The 18,745-nt window shown below is 39.6% G+C and overlaps 1 protein-coding gene across 1 annotated transcript in view; it reads left to right on the forward strand.

The window, feature by feature from the left end:
• The first annotated feature begins 11,030 nt into the window (after positions 1 to 11,030).
• The window catches only part of SLC6A15 (solute carrier family 6 member 15), a 36,171-nt gene continuing 28,456 nt past the window's right edge, over positions 11,031 to 18,745 (forward strand). The window contains exon 1 of the mRNA XM_033058223.2: positions 11,031 to 11,232. The gene's annotated coding sequence lies outside the window, so the exon portion shown is untranslated. The remainder of the gene's footprint in view (positions 11,233 to 18,745) is intronic.

The raw sequence follows: 18,745 nt of genomic DNA on the forward strand, positions 1-18,745 counted from the left end.
ATTAATTTTTCCAAGGGACTTAGTAGATTCTGTTTGCAGGGATTTTGTGATTTATAATCCTTCTACTTCTCACATCAAAGGAGATGACATAGAAGAGATTTCAGTGTTTTGGCTCAGATATGAGAAAGAAAATTTTAAAGAAACCAACATAAAATCTGCTAAATCACTGCAAAGTGAAAACACAAATATCTGTTTGTCTTTATTTTTTAATAAATTTTCTAAATATGCAAAGCTAAAATGTCTGAAGTCATCTTTCCCTCCTCTAACCCCATTTTAGTTTCTAATGCCAATCCCTCAAGTATGTACTGTTCTGTAAACCTAGCCAAATTCAAACCACATGAACAAGAGAGCTGGCTTAATGAAATTATACAACAGATAACTTGTTCTTTTAAATACAAAGTTAAATTGTCAAATGCATAAATATTCTACTGGTTCAGAAAATAATCAGGGTAAAATAATAACAGTTTAAAGATTTTTAAAGCTTTGTCTTTAATTTTTTTTTTAACAGTTCTCTGTTTTCAAAAAAATGACCATGTAATTTCTATTGAATAAAAACTGAGCATTTTCCCAGTATTAACTGATCATTAAAGACATGTTATGAGCCAGGGGTGAGAAAACAGGTGAAGAAGGTGACTACCTTCTTTAGTACCACAAAGGGAACCTTGTACTTACTATCATGGCACTGTGGAACAGGTGTATCCTGCCAGAGTCCTTGCTCAGGACCTTGAACCTAGCAGCCGAAAATTAAATTCTGGACCTCCTTCCTGATCTGAAGAATGATGTATCCACTTTGTTGGTGCTTTTCTAGTCCTCCAATATTGTCACAGAAGAGAATAAAACTGGGCTCTGAGCAGTGATCTTACACAAAAGTGGAAACATGTAAACATATATTTGAAGAACTAAATCACCTTTTTCAACATATTCCATTCTTGACTCTTTCACTAAATGCTCAACTGAACTAATGGTGATGCTGCTTCTCCAAATCCATGATTTGTGCTAATTCTCCAGCAAGCACCAGAGTCCTTACACATATGTGAATCTGGCTGCCAAAATTACACAACACTCAAATTGCCATCATGAAGAATGTACCCAACTTCATCCTCCCAGCTTTTGGCATATTAATGAGCTTATTTGTTTAGCAAGACACTCTGTCCTCTATAAGCTTTCTTCCAGATTTTGACAGATTTATGAAAATCTTTTGAAAACACATAATCCTTTGTAAAACAGCTGGAAAAATGCAACTGTTGAATTTAGTCGTATTTATTAATTCTATTGGGTCAACATGATTGTGACTCTCTGCCCCCAATATGAATAAACATTTCTCATAATTAAAAATTAAAGTTTATTTGTTTGGATTCAGTTCACTTTCACAGGTTAAATAATAATATTACATGCATGCTTTTTCACTGGGATCCCTTAGGAAATCCATAATATATTTTCACTTTTTGAAAAAAAATCCATCATTTTTATTGATTAAACAATGACATCAGCACTGTGAACTAGACAAGGCTTGTTTTTCAGGATTTGTCCCAATTTGTCATGTTTAAATAGGGCCACTGCATTTTAAAGATAAGACACCAGGAAAATCAGTTTTCTAACTGGTGCTTTCATGCAATCCATCCAGCATGAATTGTCCCTTTGTACGTATTTGCAAGAGATTAATTACTTTGAACATATTATTTTTGTGAATAAAATGTGTAAATATGAGGAAGCTTTTTGTCTTTTTAATCCTATACTTCTTCTGGTATATGATTATACAGACATCAACCTTGACAAACTTTCTCAATCAGTTACCACTTGGAATTTTGGTTACATGTGCTGACTTCCTGAGAGCTTTTGGCTTGAAGCAAGTCTGGTGCACAAAGCAGCAGATCTTACAAGTACCATGTCTGTCTGCCCTGAGGCACTCATGGCTGTGGTGCTCATTCCTGCCTACTTCTCTTACTCTGGGGAGTTATTTCTTGCTAGTTCATACCTGCAGCAAAGTAAAGCTTTTGTTCATGGGGATTTAACTGTTCATGGGGATTGTCAAGGATTGGGAAACTAAATTGTTACTTACCATGGAAATGTTGCCACTGACTTTACTAAGAACAGGATCAATCCCAGCTGTCATAGGCCTGACCAGGGTAAACCAGATAGTATAAGAAAAAGTTATAAAAAAATAACTAGATCACATAAGATAGTATAAGACATGTCTCACATGTACAGAGAATTAAGTGAGCAGTCTACTCATTAGTTTGTGATTTCAGTTCCACAGTAGAACACCCCATACTGCTCTCAGATGCAGAGCAGTGTCCAAGCTAAAGCAACAGCCCCAAAAAACTCACCTAACAAGTCTCCACAGACTTCAGGCCTTACTCTGGCACCCCAGTCCCAACAAATCTCCTCTGAAAATTGCATTTAAGGTTTGCTTTTCACTCACAAGCCTGAATGTCTCTCATTTTGAAAGTTTAAATTGCATTGGTAAAATTACTCTTCAAGGTCTAGACATCAATTTCAAAGAAAATTCTCACCAAAACAATAAAAGTTCCTTGATACAACACTTGTCTAGCAGTAAGGGGAAATCAGAGTATTCTGTAAAGAAAACATCCTACAATATCATCAGTGTAAATATTGCTTATGTTGATTTCTCTGTACAGAAAATAGTGTGCTTATTCTCAGGCAAATAAGAGTTCAAAATTTTCAGCATTTGTATGCATATTCAGAAAAATATAATTTAAGGAAGTTTTATGCCCATATTGAATCATAATAGTCTCTTTCTGATATTCATATTAATATAATACATAGGACACAAAATAATATCTAGAATCCAAAGTCAATTTTTCTACAGCCTGTTATTTTTAAACTAGCATTTGTACATAGCCTAAGAAGTAAGTTGTCGTTCAAACACTGTCATTTTCAAACATTTATTCATCACAGATTCTAATAATATAGATTTAGGCAAAGTGTATAACTAGTTAGCTTGAATCTCAAACTTATGTCAAAATATTTCTGTCATAATGTGACCAATTTAATAAGTTGGGATCTCATATCTCTACCTAAGTAAAATGCCTGGGCAAGAAATGGAATTCTTTCAGCTGCCTCAAAATTAGGAGTCTGGATTAAACTAAGGTTCTTTCCAGATGCTGGACAGAACAAATGGCCAGAAACAAACTTATCACATCCCCCTAAAGAAATCTAATTAACAATTGTGTTGGGCTGGATGACACTGTGTTAGGTAAATCATGTCTGTGAAGTAACTGTGATACACCAATATGTATTTTCGCATTTAGTATAGCTAAACCAACCAACCAACCAAACCCCCTAAAACCCAATCTAACAAAAAAAAACCCCAAAACAAACAAACAAACAAACAAACAAACAAACAAACAAACAAACAAACAAACAAACAAACAAACAAAACCAAGCTGAATTTCATAAGTGCGTTAGTTTGGTATTTGAAGGAATTATTAATTTTTCTAGTCCAAACTAAAGGCACCATTGCAAATTTGAACCTGGTCTACATAAACATAGAGGTTAAGTAATTCTGTAAATAGCATTTTTGGTTTCAGAGGAACCTAGACTAAGAAGTTAGGAAACTTATTACAGAAGTTTGTGGACTTATGCAATAAGTAATTACGGAATGTCCTTAAGTAAAATATGCAAAAATTTAGAGAGCTTGTTAGAGCCTTCTCTAGAGTCTTCAAGCAAAATTGGTAGTGCAAGTCTTGGTGACAGAGGCAGTTTCGCTAATGAGAATTATTAAAATTGATCAAATCTCAATAATAAAACTTCAATTTCTGAAAGTGTAGCTGGAGACAGTCAAGAGAGGAAAAAGTCATATGATTTCCATCCCAGAATACCAAGAAGTACTACAGATTATAAATTCTAATACATGTTTCTAAGATGTTCCTTAATAATTTTTGACAATGAATAAATTAAATCAAGAATTGTAAATATGTCTGAAAATAAATATATTTAAGATGAACAGTGGGACTACTCATTTGACTTCAGTCATATGCTGATTTTTCAATCAAATTGAAATAAAAAGTAGCCAAAGAAAAATAAAAATTGGTAAGCTCTGTATGGATTTGCTAATGATAATTCATGCATAGTAGCTATTTTTATTGAAAAAACTAGTATTTTCTCTTAATTATAGGAAATGTAGGAAAATAATTAAACATTTGCTATAATAACAGAAGTCATACTTGCACTGTTCATCATGATTTTCTGTAAACCTCTAGTATATAGCACTGCTGAAGATAGATACTGTCCAGCTGGAACTTTGTTCTGGTCCTGTATTTAACTGGAAACACTGTGTACTACATGGGCACTGTACTGTGCTACATGGGAGCTACTTCTTGTTTCACACAGATGTAACAGATTAACTCAGGAAAAACGGTTCTCTAGCACAATATTGGATTAAACTGTCACATGCCTGCTCCTTTTAAGACTCAAGCTAATATATTTTCATGATGTGCAGGATTAATATGCATGAGGTTAGTTTGTATTATCTTTCGCTGCTCTAAAAACCCTCAGTTTTATACCCTACTAAAACAAAGGGAGGGAATGATGGAGAAACCCTCCAAAATTACGTAATGATACATAAAATAGAAAGGCAGAAAGCAGAAAGGCAGAAAGTTTTAAAACCTTTTGGCACAAGAAAAAATAATGATGTGACTGTGGCTGTGACTGTTCAAAGGAGGTTTTAAACAATCACAGAAGGGAAGTTCCAGAGAAACTTCAGCAAGATGCAGTGGTGAAACCTACTTAGCTTTAAGAATGAACATGATAAATATAGGGACAAGTGTATACAGGCAGGTTAACTAGGATATCACAGAGCTAGATTTGCTAATGCCAGTTGTCCCCTCCCGTCTCTTATTCCTGTGAATGCAACACACATCCTGATCCTCACTCCCTGGCCTTAAATGATGGCTGACAACTAAATTCTAATTCTATCAATGCACTATAAGCTTACATATCCTCATTTCTTTACAATTGCAATGTATTAAAATAAAACTATTTCACATTAATTGTTTGTGAGTTTTGACACAAGGGTCAAGTTGTGGTTGATTCTTAAGGGTTTCAGCTTGAAGCATGTGGGATATACCAGTCCCTTGTACACATATTTTAGAGAAAATTGCATGTAGGAGAGAAAAAAGTAATTTCTACCCTTGACACAGCATATGTAAGACATGGGCAAAATCTAACATGGATTTCATGTTATTCTAGAATAACCCAGTTATTAGGCTGCAAGTAGAGAATGATAGCTTCTGTGGGCAGTGATGACTCACAGGATTGCATACATTAGTGGAGCCTTACATTTGCCCTTGCCAGTCCCGGGATTAAGAAATACGCTTGGATTTTCTCAGACCAGAAGCCTGTCATCTCAGGACATATGTTAAAATACACTGGCAAACTGTCTTGCTCTGAAATCTCATGAGACAAGAGAGTCAGAGACATTGTGTAACTTTTCTTTAAACCACTTTTCTTCATGCAATGTACAGATTAACACAGCTCATGTTATCCTAGAGCCATGAATTTTAGAATTAATTTTGAGGAGACTAGGGTTCCATTTTGGCTCACTTCTTTAAACAATGATAAAAAACCCCCAAAGCATAGTAAAACTTTATAATTCTCCTAGCTCAAACATAAGGAACAATTCTGAGTATCATGTGCACTTTCAGGTAGGAGCTTAACATGAAGGCTATTCTGTACTGAGACTTCAGTATAATATTTAAAATGTGACACATTGTTCTACACACAAAAATAATTTTTAGATGACTACTCTGCAAGCTTTGAAAAAAAGAACAAACTTCCATTTTATCGTCATTCAGGACATAGTACATCTATGAAGAAATCACTGAGTGCAGCTGTATGTTGAACTATTATGTGATGCCTATGTGTCCATATATATAATGGTTTATATCAATATAAAATGTTCAAAAGCTGAGTATATGACAATTTGAAAATATTAGACTTCTATGTAAACATTTTATTTTTTGAATGCTATGTTGCAATACAGATCTATTTTTGATGTAAAGAAAACAACTCAGTAAACTACTGGCTTCTTAATTTTCAAATTAAGTATTTTTTAGCAAAGCTGTAGCAGTGATAACCACACCTGAGACCTTTTTTCTTTGAGCAGAGTACTTGTTATTTTCCCTGTGTCCTGGAGGCCACATAGAGCAGCCTTCCTTATGTTAGGACTTCAGATCTGGATGCAGCACTCCAGGTTAGGTCTCATGAGAACTCAGTAGAGGGTCAGAACCACTTCCCTCACCCTGCTGGGCACTGCTTTTGATGCAGTCTGGGATGCAGTTGGCCTTCTGGGCTGCAAAACTCACATTGCCAATTTGTGTCACTCTCCTCATCCACAAACGGCCCAAAGTTCTTTCTCTGGGGCTCTTCTTGATCCATTCTCCACTCAGCCTGTACTTGTGCTTTGGATTGCCCTGACTTCGCGAGGTTTGCATTGGCCCACTAGTCACACCTGTTCAGGTCCCTCTGGATGGCATCCCTTCCAACATGTCCATCACACCTCACAGTTTGCTGTCATCTGCAAATTTGCTGAGGGTCCACTTGATCCCACTGTCCATGCCACCAGCAAAAATGTAAAGCAGTGCCAGTCCCAATACCAGCCCCTGAAGGGAACACTCGCCACTGGTCTCCACTTGGACTTCCAGCTGTAACTCTGGGCAGCCAATTCCATATCCACTGAGTGTTCCATCACCAAATCTATGTCTCTCCAGTCTGGAGACTAGACTACATGCAGGACAGTGTCAAATATTTTGTACAGTTCTAACAGGAATACTAGCTCCAGGTAGGTGATTTCAGGCACAATTTGCCTTTAGTGAAGTCATATTGGCAATACCCATCACCTCCTTATTTTTCATGTGCCTTAGCACAGTTCCAGACGTTCCTTTGATAGTCTCAAACACGCTATAGAAATGTCCATTTTACATGCCTAAATACATTTAAGTATTTCTCATGCATGGCTTGCAATTGAACATCTTATGCTTTTTATTCCTTGCTGCCAGAGAAATTATTTTGTCATTGATTAAATCTGTAAAAGTCTTTTGGGGATTTCTGAAAATAAATGCTCTTCTTTTGTCTCTATATTAGATTCTGTTATTTATATGGTATTATGAATTGTAGTAATTGAAATAACAATTCATACTTGCTTCATTCTATCATAGAAGTATTAATTTATTTAAAAAATATATCCCCAACAATTTTCTGGAAAATGCAGCATCTCAGATAGAATATATCATGAGAGGAAATTATTTTTAACTTATGCAGCATTTTGAGTTGATATAATCTTTTTTTTTCTAGTCTCAGTGAATTTTGGGGATCAGAAAGAACTTTCCCTGGGTATGATTTTATTGCTATGACTTTATGATAAGCGCTGGATTTCAGAGGAGAATATAGCTTCTGAGGCTCTCAATGTGTTACATAGATGAACATAACACATAGAAGCATTCCTTAATGAACAGTAAGTTCTGTATTTCAAATACCAAAATTCATAGGTTTATGGCTACACTTATACTTTACATGATACTCTGTATCTATCTGAATATTTTGAATGTTAATTCTTTCTCCTCTGCTAATGAAATTATGGTCACTATAACATTCCATCAATAACATCTACACTTTCAATTTAGGGAAAATTAAACTTCAAACACATATCTCAAACCCTAACTAGCCATACCCTCAACTGACAGTGTTCCTGGAACTCAGTATTTTACTCTCTGTGCTGGTCCAAAGCTTGCAATATGCTCTGATTTGCCCCAGTCTGGAAGAATAAGGCGCCTTTCTCAGTGTCTCCAGAACATAAAAACAGGTGCTGCAGTCAGAAAATCCATGTTTAGTGTGCTTGCTATGTCCAAAGGGACAATTTGTGTCTTGAGCAATAAGGTAAAATCTCCTTCAGAATCTTGACCAGATGCATCTCCTGAAGAACTAAGAGCAGCCAGAATGATGCAGCAATAAGATGGTACAGTGACTTGTCAGTGGTTCTGTTCAGCTGAAGTTCCCCAACTTCAGAAGTATTCATAATCATAAAATCAGTGCTAATAGGCAGCTTTTATAAAACATTTTTACTCTTTTTTTTTAATTAATCCTACTGCTTCTGTTGGAAACAAATCGTATATTTGTTTTCCTGAATAGATTACCACAGTTCTTAAACAAAGAGGCTACATTTAATAAAATAAAAATAAAATAATTATGTTGAAAAGGATCATAGAATTACTAGATCATGAAGTGGAAAAAATAGGAATGGCTGTTTCTTACACAAACTGGTATAGCTGGTAATTACTGCTATCACTTAGTTTATAATCCACAATATTCTGGAGTGCAATATCTTAAGGTAAAATTCAGTGCTGAGCTAACATTAAGACAAAGAGTGAATATTAACAAAAGTGACAGATTCAAAGGGTGTAAAATGCAATACTAATTCTACTTTTACCCAGCATGTGAAAAAGTGTCATTTATATGTACTGAGAATATTAATGATACTTGGATGCATAAGGCCTAAGTGTCAGATTCTGTACCTGGGATGGGGCAACCTTGGATGTATGGACAGACTGGGAAATGAGAAACTGGAAAGCACCACCACAGAAAAGGAGACGTGGGGGCCCTGGTCCATGGCAAGTTGAACATGAGCCAGCAGCGCTCTGGTAGCCAGGAGGAACAACCTGGCGTGTCCTGGGGTACATCAGGCACAGCACTGTCCCCTCTGCTCTGAGCTGGGGCAGCCTAACCTCGAGTGCTGGGGGCAGTTTGGGTGCCACCATCTAGGAAAGACATCAAGCTCTTAGAGAGCATCCGGAGTAAGGATATGAGGATGGTGAAGGGCTTTGAGGAGAAGCCATCTGAGGAGTGGCTGAGGTCAGTTGGTCTGTTCAGCCTGGAGGAGACTGAGGGGATACCCCACTGCAGTCTGCAACTTCCTTGTGAGGGGAAGAGGAGAGGCAAGCACTGATCTCTTCTCTGTGCTGTTCAGTGACAGGACCTGAAGTTGTGTCAGGGGAGATTTAGGTTGGATATTATGAGAAGACTCTTCACCCAAAGGGTGGCTGGGCACTGGAACAGCCTTTCCAGGGTAGTGGTCACAGCATCAAGCCTGACAGAGTTTGTGAAGTGTTCAGTGCTCTCATACACACAGTGTGGTGAGGGGTTGTCCTGTGCAGAGCCAGGACTTTGGACTTTGATGATGCTTGTGGGTCTCTTCCAACTGACAATATTTAAAAATCTCTGCAAGTGACAAGACAGCAAAACATAGCAGAAAAAATAAAATTGGCATAACTGTTTTTCTTCCAGTTGTTTTCTCTCCTTCAGCATTTTTTTTTTCTTAAGGTTTGATGGTGTAGAGCTTTTTACATCAGCATTTAGGCTTTGCTTTTTAGGATAACAACTTTTGTTATGCTGGCATTTCTTGCTTTCCACTTAGATTTTTTTCTCTCTATCCTCAAATCTCCTGAGTCACAAGCAGCGACACTTGGATAGTTTGACCAGCAAATGAGGTTTTCTCTATGTCTGTGCATGTGTAGCTCCCTACCTCAGATCTAAGCTCACCATTAACAGTACAAAGAATTAAAAGGGATCCAGAAATGACTTCTTCCTGTTTCAATTAACAATGCAGTCATCTGATAACATTACTAGTTAATTTACTAAATAAAAAGTATCACTCATGATCTGGCAAATGAAAGCAAAAATTCTTCACAGTTAGAAACTTATTCGAGGCAAGTTAATTTTTCCTGAGTTGCAGACAATATTCAATCAGTGAGTGGAAAATCTATTTTGTCTACAGGGTTGTTTTTATACATAATTGAAATAAATTGTGGAAATTATTAGTTAAGTGAACTATCACCAATATCAAGAAATGCACAATGTTGCGATGAATTACTTTTAATAATGAAGCAGAAATGAAAATAAGTTTATATCACAGGTTTCTCAGTAAAAGATGAAGGAAGTGCAAATCATCTAGGCAGACTATCTTCTGTATTCTGAAGGAAAATCTCTCCTTGATTCACGAGGTGTAATAAGGTAATAAGTATGGTAAAGAAGGTAATAAGGTGTAATAAGGTATGTTAATACTGAAGCTATTGCAATAACTGTTCACACAGCGAGCATTAAAACCAGTTCATTCTCCATTCGATCGTGCCTATCCTCAGCAAAGCCAGCGCACCTCTCCCACCTGGCTGCCGGACATTTGAACAGCTCACTTCCTCATCTTTACTGCAAGTCTTCCTTGCTAGGCAGGATCGATCTGCATTTTTCTTTTTTTCCTATTATTTTCTTTTTTTTTTTTTTTTCCCAAAGAGAAATGCAACAGAGAAAAAACTGACAGAAGGGCAGTGAACACTTAATGACAGGATGTTAAGGGGAGGCGTTGAAGCAAAGCATCTCCTTCCTGCGACTGAAGCAGCTGTAGGAGTCGGGGCTACAAGACCTGTGCACCATCACCACGGGGATGGTCGGTGCCTTCCACTCTTTACCCCCACTCTCTCCATCCCTTCTGCCCCCAAGCTCACTCCCAGCCGCCTGCCCACCTCCAGCAGGTGTACTCGCTGCGGCTGCCCCCCTGCCTCCTCTCTTCCTTCCGATCTCTCTTCCTTCCTAGGTCCCACACACCTCATACCTACTAATCCCCTTCTTTTGGAAAACCTACGTGTTGCCCAAGGAAGCTCCCACCTGTGCACCTGCTTCCCTTCTGCAGGCCGCCCCGGAGGCCGCCCCCCGCCCGTGTGCCGCTACCGCACCGACAGGAAGGGCAGGGCGGGCCGCTGGCAGCCCGAGAGAGCGGCACAAGGGACCTGGGGACCGTCAGGAGCCTGGCGCAGAGGCGGCAGGGGATGGGGATGAGGACAGAAATGAGGCATCCGCCGTGCCTAAGCGTGGCCGCGGGGATGCTGGCGGTGCGGACGGGCCCCCTCCCTGCCGGTCCTCCCGCTGCCGCGTCTGCCTCCTCCCGCCCGCCTCCGGCAGAGAGATGCTGCTGCAGGCGGGTGGGTGGGCGCTCCTCCCTGCGTCAGGAGGTGCGGCTCCCCCGGCCCGGCGCTGCCCTCCCCTTTCCTCTCCCCCCGCCGCTTTTATGTCTGTCTTTAAACGCCGTCGCAGTGAGGGTTGGGCACATGTGGCTGCCACCGCCTGCCCGCCGCTGAGCCCCGCGCCCACACGGCCCCGCTCGCCATCCTCGCCCCTGGGGGCAGCCGGGACCCCCTTTCGGCAGCTGGCGCCCGGCGGGTGGAGGTAAGGCACGGCCCGGCCCGGCCCGGCACGGCAGGGCAGAGCATGGCACGGAGCGGTGCTGAGCGTGGGTGCGCGGGGCGGCCGCGCTTCCCCAGCCCTGCCATGCGGTCGGGGCCGCGGCCGCCCCGCGTGTGCCGCCGGGCGGGAAGGGGCAGGATGTGTGCGGGGTTCCTTTCCTCCCGGTGTCCGCCCTCCTGCGGGTCGGGGTCCCCCCAGCCCACCCGGGGAGGCTGCTTTCGCCCTGGCGCCAGCCTCTCGCTGGCGGGGAGAGAGCTGGCCCCCCGGGAAACAATAGCGAGCGCCGGGTAGAAGCCGCCCATGTGCTTTAACTGCGCCGTAGGTTAAAAGGATGCACGGGGCTGCTTTAATAGGCGTTATTATTATTATTGCTATTGTGAAGGGCGAGGAACTTCTATCCTTTTCCGAGTGAAAGAAGTCTCATTCATCTCCCGCGTGTTGCGTAAAACATCTCAGATTCGTGTGTAGCGCGTGTTCCGCGAGCAGCGGGGCTGCCTCCCCGCCGGAGCTCCGCGGTGATGTGCCGCGCCGCACGGACGAGCCCTCTCGGGGAGAGCGGGGCGAGCCGGCTGCCCAGGGAGCCGGGTACCACCGGGAGCGGCCCGCGGGGCGCATCCCCAGCGTGTGCCGCGGGGCGAGGCCGGGCCCGGCGCTGCATTGTTGCTGCGGAGCGTGGGCGGCGCCCGGCGGGGCCGCTCGGTGCCGCGCCTCGGTGCCTCGCAGCGCCGCTCGCGTCTCTCGCCCCGCGGAGGCGGGGGCAGCCCGGCGGCCGGGGGCTGGTGCGCCCCGGTGTCAGCCATGTTTGGGTGGGTATGGTAATGAGGACCTTCTGCCGACCTTTGCGCCTCTTGCATTTATTTTCTGTGCGGGATTTTAGTGGTTGCAGCCCGCCGTGTGCTACGGCGTGTCCACAGAGTAGATTCATACCTAGTTTTTTTCTAGAGTGATTCTTGTCTTCCTTATTAATCCTTCTAATTTTCTATGTCCGTATTGCCTATTTTTGTTCTCATTCTGCTAGTGTTAGAGCGAACTGGAATTTCTTCGCAAGGTTTTGCTTTTGTTGTGGAAGTAAATGAGATGATTGTAATATGTCTGCACAGTCACACTGACCTGGCATGCATGAGAGTTGTGATGGGGTTTCATCCATTTAAGTAAATTACTCTTTGTTTTACTTGTAAAGACCACATTATCATCGACTATTTTATTTTCAGTGTGATGCTGCTACATAACAAGCTCACTGCTGTAGTGTTGTTTTCTAAGATATGCCTAATAATTTTTAGATAGTATGTTACTATCTGTGTGTCACTGTGCCATACTATAGGATATGGACCCAATTTCCCCCCTGCAAAGAAAACTGTAAATGAAGTAAAGATTTTGTTATCTGATGTCATTTAAAGGTACGCTGAATGTATTATGCAGGCAGCTTTCTCCATTTGATTATGAACCAATGACAACATAATCACTTTCTTTCTATTTAGCAGTATATTTCCCATTATATCAGCATCACATTAGAAAGGAAACCATGAAAAATACTTAGGAAAGATTGCTTAATTTTGTTTTCGCTACTATACAAGTTTTTTGTTTACCCACTCTCCATATTAAGATAACCATAGAATCACAGCCTGCATGCAGTGCATATCAGACACTCCCTTTGGGCTCAGCTCTGCACTTCAGACTCAAGAACAAAAACTCCCATTGGTTTTGATCTGTGCATGAAAAACCAAACCGTTTCATAGCTGTTCAGATGTGTCACCAGTACAGAAAACTGAGCGTGTGAAACTGCCAAGGCATCCTGAAGCTAGTTTTATAGCATAATCTGATTCCTGTTGACCTTTCATGTCTTGTCATTCTTACAGTTGTCTTCTTTCCACATTGCAAAAGCCCGTATGCACAAAACTTTCCAAACGCTGAATTAGTGAGACCAAAAATCACATTCAGAAGCACAATCTACTCATTGCAGCTATTCCTTTTGATTTATATTACATTGTTAAGGAGTAGTCACTGCTCAAGTGGTATGGAATTACCGTTTGAAGTATTTGTGGTAGAATTTTTCTTGGAAGATTTTTTTTGGAAATTCTCTAAGTTAGTGTACCAGAAGTATACACAACATAAAGGACATTTTTACCTGCTTTCCCAACTACTCTCCATTGTGCTGACCATTTCACTTATGTCCGTGAGTAATGTTCTTAAATAAAAGAAAATACCTGTTGATTGGAAGAACAGTTTTCAGTCCCAAATTTTATAGATCAGCATAGCAATAGCAGCAGCTTTTCCATATGACTTTAGAGGTCTCTGAATTCTCAGTTGCAGAATAACTTTGATATATCAGCCGGTGGCTGGTTAAAACTCCAGCAACCCCATTTGACCTTGAAAATTGATTCAAGGTAACCTTGCTCAGGAAATGTATCGAAATTATTTGGGAAAATGGCAGCCAAATGCTATTCCACTGAAGAGCCAGAAGCACAAATCCTGGCGACACGGTGTACAAGGTGGTGTGAAAATGCTGTGGTAACTGCCGGAGCGGTTGCATCAGGCAGTGGCAGTAACTGGACTGAGCTTCCTGTAAGCCTACACTGAAATAGAGCTGTACATTCTTATCCTTTGCTCCTGAGGCTAGGGATTCCTTGTTTGTATGGGAGAAAGCAAAGAAAAGGTTTGTGTAATGCTGTGGACAGCAATGCCTCGAGTCATGGTGCCAGTAGTCTATTTCCCACTTTGGGAAAAGAGTTTCTTGCTGCTGCCAAATGATAGTTTTGCATTTCAAGTGTCAGAAATGTGTACTGCAATATTTATAGTTCAGCATGCTCTCCTTAAACCAAAATGGAGAAGGAATGAAAACTGTAATAGGAAATTTACAGTGTTTGATTTTTTATAGTGGAATTAGTATTAATAATTTTCTTTTTAAAGACATAGGCATTCTTTGGAACATAACTTGTGAGCTGATTCTTATAATGAAATCTAATAATTAGATATGATGAGAAGTCAGATTTCCACTAACCTGTGTGTTCAGTTCAGCTTTTTGCTTGTATATAAAAAACACAGAGGAAGGAGTAATCACATAAATTCTTCCCAAGGACAACTTCATTTACTTATTGATCTGTTCTAAAATATCTGGTAATATCTAACTTTCAGTAATTGATTTTGCAACTTAAATAACTTTGATACTTAATTGAAATATTAAATATAATTTTATAGCTTCTCACTTCTGAGAAGTGATAAAATTGTGCAATAAACTCATGTTTCTTTTGTATTTTGTATGGTGAGCTTAGAATATGGATATTTTGTTTCAAGTTGCCAGAGTTGCACCTTTTGAGTTTGACCAAGCAGGGGTAATGTTTCTTCATAATTGCTGAGATTACTTCATTTGAAGTAGTGCTTACTACTGAATTTGTTCTTCAATAAAGTACAAATAAGAAAAGACAACTGAATAAGTGATATATTTTTTCCATTTGAATAGGAGGTTACAATTAACTCATCCTGTAAGTCTCTGAAGTATTTCAGTGAGGTTGATTTGTGAGAAGAAAATACTGAGAAACCTGTGAAAGCAGAAGTGAGAAACTAGAGTGAGGCAAATTAATTCTTTAGAGATTATGTGCAATGTAAAGAAACCTGACATTTAAGAGCTCTAGGTTGTAACATTCTGTCTGTAGATGTTTCTGTTGGGCCAGTGATTTGGCAGTAGTCATACAAGCTGTTAAGATCAAGTCTATTGATAATGAATAATTCTGAGAAAGAAACTATGCTGGTTTTGTTAATTTATTGTGTTTGTTCTATAACAGTAGGAAATGTTCTCCTGTAACTAAAATTTAAGGAAACTAATCTGGACCAGATTTTTTTTTTTGCATTTGAGTCTGTGCAAAGTTTTGTTGTAGGAAAAAGGGATGACCAAAATATTGTAGGAATGGAGAACAGACTTCCCAGCAATATGGAACAGATGCAGTGTCACTGAAGTCTGTAGAACTACCTGTATCTGCAGCACGTGTGAATTTAGTCTTGTATTTTTAAATAGTTTTGATATAGTATAAATGATTCTGTTGTAGACAAATAATAAAATCTTTTTCTAATGTGTTGAGGTATCCTATGGCTCACAAAGCTCTTATTTTTTTACAGTGTCATGAATGTGTAACAGATTTCTTTACATTCTTCAGTAATGTTTTCTGAGACATGCTAGTACAAGTATAACGGTATAGAATATATAATAATCTTTAATTACAACTGAGTTAAGCACCTATTGTATCTTACAGGCTGTATTAAACTAGGTAGGTAAAAATGCTAGATCATGCAGTTTATGCTGAAGAACAGCATAATGGTTGCTTCAGTTCATAGACAGAGATGGGCTTGACTAGGCAAGAAGGTTATGGTGTGTATTCCTATTTCCGCCAAAGAACACAATGCTGCATTGCAGCAGTAATTCAGTCTGTGCAATGAGTACTGTAACACAGTGTAACTCTCCTGAAATAATTATCTGTACACAGATCCCCCCAGCGATAGCCATTCTTCACAATCACGGTACTCCCATGAAACCTGGTTTGCTGCTGCAGTCTTCTTCTTCTCTTTTTCACTCAAATATGATGGTCACTAGGTATTCCCAGTATTCCCCTCATCTCGTCTGCCCAGATATTTATTTTTTGCAGACTTACAGCAGTCCCTTGCTCCTAAAACTTCGGTTTTCATTTTCTGTATTGGTTGTTCCCAACGTACTTTTTCTTCCCAGCTTGTAGACACGTATTTAAGATGCATGTTGGGGATTTCCTTTTGGTGCAAAAGGCTCCTCTTCTTCACTTTCGTGTATGATTCTCCTCCAGTGATTTCATACAGACTGAAACATTTGTCATGCATATCAATAAAGATCTTTTATGGACATGTGTAATGGTGAAAATCCTCACTTATTGTTCCATGTCCTCTGCTTAACCATACTGGTTTCTTCACTGGGAGTCAAATAGAAGATTTGGTGAACAGGAACATAAGACACAAGCTTGTGGTACACCGCAGTGGCACAATCCACTGTCAAAGCTGAAATTATCATGATGTGAACTGGCTGTAGCTTTTTATTGCATTTTTCCACCCTCACAGCAGCCTGTTGGTATGTAACTGCTCCCTTAGGGAAGAACGCAGTGCTCTAAAGAATAGAATGTTCATCTCTTTAATCCCTTCAATGGCAAAAGGTATTGAAGCTAAAAAGGTATTGAGGATTCTTTGTAATGCATTACAAATGAAATGTAAATAATTTTGTCAAATTACTGTGTTTCCATTAGAAGTGAAAATAAGATTATAAAAGAAAGGAAAAAGTATTTTTTGCTTTCTTTTTCAGAGGGGAGTGCTGGTTTTAAGAAGAAATGCAATGTAAGAATTATTGTATTGTAATGTATGTTGGAAAAACACTGCTAGAAGTTCCTTAATACTTAGTTATATCAGTCATTGCAATAGTATTGTGGGATGTTTTAAACATGAAATTGCCTTACAAATGGCTTTTTATAGAAGTTTGTGCTGAATTTCCAAGAACATGGGGCAGCTGTACTCATTATACTTTCAAATCTGTGAAGGGTTTTTTTTGTGCCTGTTTTTCTGTATGTGTTGGGAAAATCTCCAGCCTTGTAACTTTTAAATGCTTGTTGATATTACTGAGAGAATCAGGAGCATGGTGTTCTTATAGTGGTACCTATGAGTGGTACATTGATTGGCCTGCAGATCTGTCTGATACAGGTGCATTGAAGGAGCCCGACATAAGATTCATTGCCAGTGTAATGGTGAAGAGGAGCAGCAGAGTTGAACAGAACCAGGACAACTCCCTTACTACGCATTCCATACAAAAAAGGACATGCAGCAAAGTTTTTCAATGTGCCTTTTGGTGCTTTGACTAATGAAGTTGCTTTGGGTCTTACTGCAAATGCTTGCAAGTTTGGTCAGTGAAGGCATTGCAAATCTTATCTCCCTGTGCCAACATTTCTGAATGCAGACCTGAAGCTGAAGTAAAAGTTCTATAGTGAGCCTGAGTCTCCCAGGGAGCTAATTTGGATCTGAATTCCCTGTTGCAAGGGATTATTATTGCTTAATCTGCTAGTAATGTGGAGGTCTAATCAGGTTACTTTACTTCTGCATGCTGGTGCATTGAGTTGATCCTTTTTCCATGGAAAAAAAACCAACAACTCAATAAAATTCCCACTGTGTTCTGAGACAGAATGTTGGGGTCTGCAGTTTGCATGATATCAAAAAACGTCAGAAAAAACTTGCTGTTTTATCTTTCAGTGTGTGAAAGAAATAGATTTTAGCATATCAAGGACAATGTTAGTAAGACATAATTAAAATCTGGCTCATATGTTTGATTTTTTTGCAAAAGTTTGCTTATGCCAACTCAGATTGTTGATTGCTCTTATTTCAGTGACAGAATAATTTTCTAAATGTTCTTATAACTGAACCGTGTACTGTTCATCAATTTCCATTCTGTTAAATTCCATCAAATAATGCAGACTCTTGTCAGGTCAGTTTAAGAGTAATTTTACATTTCTTTATAAATGGAATTTTACATAAAAAAAGGAAAACCACTCTTATTTGCTCATTTCAGTCATGGAAAAGTCCAGAAAAATATTATGCTCTCCAATAAATGTGATAATAAAAATTTCCCTTCAGTGTTTTCATCTGAGAGGTTAAATTATATTTTAGACATTTTACTTTTTAATCCAAGGTACTGGTAATACCATAGTAATGTTTAAAATACCTGACAAGATTTAGGACTTGGAGTCCTAATATAATGATAGTTTCTCCTAAGTATCCTTAAAAAATCTACATAACAGATCACCATTTTACCAAAGATTTACAAAATTGACTGTCTCATCACATAGTGCTGTGTTTCTGTACAAGGCAGTGTAGATGGTAACAAGTACTGGAACTAACTGCAGATGTTTAACAGAATTTGGTGTGATATTTCTTAGTTTAATGCTGATGAACTTCAATACTGGACTACATCCAAATGATGTGGGAACACAGAATAGCATTTTATATGGTGAAGTGCTCTAGTTCAGTACTCTGATGAGGTAAAAGAAAAAAAGCTTGTTCAGTGGTTCATGTTTAGCTAAACAGTGCTGGTGGGTAACTCTGCTTTTTCCCTATGCAGACTTCATGCAGAAGCATTCATATCTAGACCTAGCTTGATCTGAGTAGTTTGATATCAGTCTTGTGTGCAGGTTTGCTCTGAATCAAAGAGAGGCTTCTGTGCTTGTCACTGACTGCATTCTGGGAGTGCCGAGCATGGACCAGTAGACTCCTTGCACAAACCAGCTGGAACCACGCTTCAAATATTTGTACCTGATGGTAATATCTCTTAAGAGATGACTGCTTATTTGCTTTAGTACCTGCTCCTTTAATACAGAGAAAAGTAGTTAAATCTGTCAGCTGGAGAGTGCCTTTGAATTTGTGATGTTTCCGGAAGGACTGTTCTCTATCCTTGGTGCAGTCTGGCCAGTGATAATGAATTAGGAAAGCAGTACTGTTAGGACCA

This window comes from Catharus ustulatus, chromosome 4 (assembly GCF_009819885.2).
Source record: "Catharus ustulatus isolate bCatUst1 chromosome 4, bCatUst1.pri.v2, whole genome shotgun sequence".
Lineage (NCBI taxonomy): Eukaryota > Metazoa > Chordata > Aves > Passeriformes > Turdidae > Catharus > Catharus ustulatus.